We start from the raw sequence: 3,589 nt of genomic DNA on the forward strand, positions 1-3,589 counted from the left end.
CCCAGCCTTCGTTTAACCAGTCCCGGAAAACACGGATCAAGGCCCGAAGGGGCTGGCTCCTGATCCCATGCTGCGGCTGACACGTCGGTAGTGCAAGCACACATCAGCCCCTCGCCACGCAAGCGGGTCAGGCGAACGTGGTCCGGAGCACTCCCAGTGGGCCGCAGCGGGGAACAATCGTAGGTTTTTTCTCGGTGTCTCCTTCATCCAGTGTGTTTGGTCCGCGAGACGTATTTTATTTGGCCTTACCCTCTGTTGCCAGCGAGCATTCCCCTATCCGCCACCTGGGGACACGCCAAGTAGGGGTATCACCTCCCCTCCACCACAGGAAACTGTAGTGATTCTTGGATGATGATGATGATGACAAAAGCACTAAGACCGATGATGAAAATCAATATGAACATGAAAGCGATAGCAGTGAAAGCTCTGGTGAAGTTTAGAAACCAGGTGGAGTAAGCAATAGAATTTCTGCAAAATTTACACAGTCCGAACTTAATGATCTCGTAAGAGATTTGGGACTATCTAAAGATGCTGCGGAACATTTAGCTTCAGTTTTAAAAAGTAAAAATTTATTAGAAAAAGGTACGAAAGTAACGTTTTATAGAAAAAGAAAGTACCTGTCGCACACTCTACTACAATGAAAGAATCCTTCACTAGTCTTAAAAAACTTCTAGAGGCCATTGAATACAAAACATATAATTAGCTTATATGTGGTGATTTGAAAGTTTCAGGTATGTTGCTAGGACAGCAGTCTGGATTTACGAAGAATCCGTGTTTCTTGTGCCTTTGGGATAGTAGAGATCGTGAAAAACATTACACGAATCATAAGTGGGATGAAAGGAAATCACTTTAAATAGGAAAAGGAAATATCATTGAATCGGCCCTGGTTGATCCAAAAAATGTATTGATTCCTCCATTACATATTGAATTAGGAGCCATGAAGCAATTTGTGAAAGCCTTAGATGCAAATAGTTTTAAGGAAGTTGTAAAAAACAGTTTAGGAAATAAACTGGGGGTGCCTGATGTCATACAAATTGCACTCGCTGCATAATCACCTGGATCGATTCCCAGAGAATTGTGGCGATTACAGTGAAGAACAAGGAGAGCGCTTCCATCAAGACATAAAAGAAATGGCAAAGCGCTACCAAGGCACATGGGATGTCGCTATGATGGCTGATTACTGCTGGTTACTGAAAAGAGAGTGTAAAACTACAGGCAAAAAGCGAAAAAAACCGTTTCGTCGATCATTTGATAGTAAGAGAGTACGGTGTGAGCGAAAAACATGAACACCAGTTGATACAAAAAAATATGTCTATCGTAATTGTTTATGAGGGATTGTTAATTTTTTGATTTTATTATGAGCTTGTACGTGAATTGATGAAGGTCTATCAAACTCGATATATGGGTTGTTATTTTCATATTTCAATGACCTTAAAAATACTAGATATGGTCAAAATGACGTAGAATTTAGATTCTACGAATCTTAAAACTTATATATAAATGTTTACAAATTTTTTTGAGGTTATTTTGTTGGTTTGACCTTTAAATGGCCTTGATTTTGAACTGATGAAGGTCAACTTACACCGGATTCGGATTCAGCATGCTAAAAAACCTATGCCTGAATTTTTTCATATTTTCAGCGATATTTTCTTCATTTGACCTTCAAATGACCTTGAAAGCGATCTGATCTGAAAACATCGACATACGATTCGGAATCAGCGACCCAAAAACCATAGAACCCCAAAGGTCGCCTCTGTGGACTTTGACATTTTTTTGTGTGCCTGTGTAATATAACAGTTTTCCGACTGGTTTAGAGCTAATACATACATTTAGTTCACAGCATGAAATTGGTTCGCAGAGATGCTTTTGTTTTATTACTTCTCTATTTCTGAATTGGTTTGTTTTATTATTTTAAGTTTATAAGCACATAATGGGTCGTGCACATAATACGTCACATGTTTTTTATTTGTTTAAATAAAGACGAGAATAAAATTGCCTTGAAGCCAAAATGGAGACAAAGATATAAATAAAAGAAAAACTAGCGATGTATTATGTGCATGACCCCTACATTTAGAAAAATGTGAATTTTTGTAAGGAAGTTTAAATCTATAACAAGAAACCTCTAATCCCCTATATTTCGATCGCCGCTAATCAAAAGTGGTACACTTATTTTTTTCTATACTAAAATTGGCCGCTTGTGTTCTTGATTGGCGTTTTTTTTAGTTTATGCTCATTTGAAACATCTTACATTAATTAAAATTCCTCTGAATAATTTTTTTCTACACCTTCGGGCGGCCAACCTCGGCGTGAAACGGTGCGCGCGCAGCGTGAAATGAGACCGCGCCCGCGCTGCGTTCATATTATTATTTATTTTTTAGTCAAAAGAAATCAATTTTTATAAAATCTTATCAGCCTTTGTTAAGAAACATACTCTTTCTCCCCTTTTTCTCTTTTTTTTTATTTAATTGAAAATTTAACTGCTCTATTCTTTTTTAAATATCAACCTTCAACGTTCAAAAATCATTTTCTAAGTCGAACTATTTTTTGTTAAAAATATATATATATATATATTTTTAAAATCAATCATTCTAGTTGAAAATTCGTCTTTTCTATCCGAAAATTAATCATCTTGGTCAAAATTCAACCTTTTTCAGTAAAAATTCCACTTTTGGGGCCAAAACTAATCTTATTTGATGGAGGATTCAATAATTTGGTAGAATATTTAACTATTCGGTTGAAAGTTAACTTTTTTAAATAAAAATTGAACTGTTTAAATAAAAATTAAACTATTTTTTATGAAACTTGAACTTTTAGGCTTTAGAGTTTAACCATTTTGGTAGAAATTAATGTCTTTTTTTGATAATTTATATTTTTTGGTAGAACGAACGTCATTATTCTTCTTGCTAAAATATTCATCTGTGTGGATGAAAAATTAACATTTTGTTGCAAAATTAATCATTTTTAGTGAAAAAATGAACTAGTTAGTTAAAAAGTTCAGTATTGTTTTAAGAATGACTTCTTTAATTAAAAATGTAACCATTTTGTTACAAATCCGTTTTGTTTCTTGTTTTTGCCCAAAATTCATCATTGTTGGTTTAAAATTTAACAGGTTATAAATTAATCTGGTTTGGTTGAGGATTAACGATTTTTGGTAAACAATTATACTACGCGGTTGAAAATTTAATTCTCTGCTTAACCCTTAAACGGCCAAAACGCCACTACCGGTACACTGCTTTTCAACGGCTAATAACTAAGACTATTCGACACTAGAAAAAATTGAGACACATATATTTTTATTGCTTAAGATCTCCTCTTTCCGACGGTGCCAATCAAGTTCCTCAAAAAATTTATTTATTATCCCAAAATGCAGTTTAAACAAAAAAAAACGTGATTTTTCGTGCCCATTTTTTTTGTGAACCATTTTCCAAAGCTTTTCGAGTCTGTAATTAACCTGGAATCTCACTAACCGGTCGAATAAATGTCTAAGCTTTGAGAATCCATGGTTCAAAGATCGATTTTTCGTTTTAGTATTTTCAAAATGGCGTCTTAATGGTAAAATTTTTGTGAAAACATTTATGAATTTTTTTAC

The sequence above is a fragment of the Belonocnema kinseyi genome, chromosome 5 (genome assembly GCF_010883055.1).
Source record: "Belonocnema kinseyi isolate 2016_QV_RU_SX_M_011 chromosome 5, B_treatae_v1, whole genome shotgun sequence".
In the NCBI taxonomy this organism is placed as follows: domain Eukaryota; kingdom Metazoa; phylum Arthropoda; class Insecta; order Hymenoptera; family Cynipidae; genus Belonocnema; species Belonocnema kinseyi.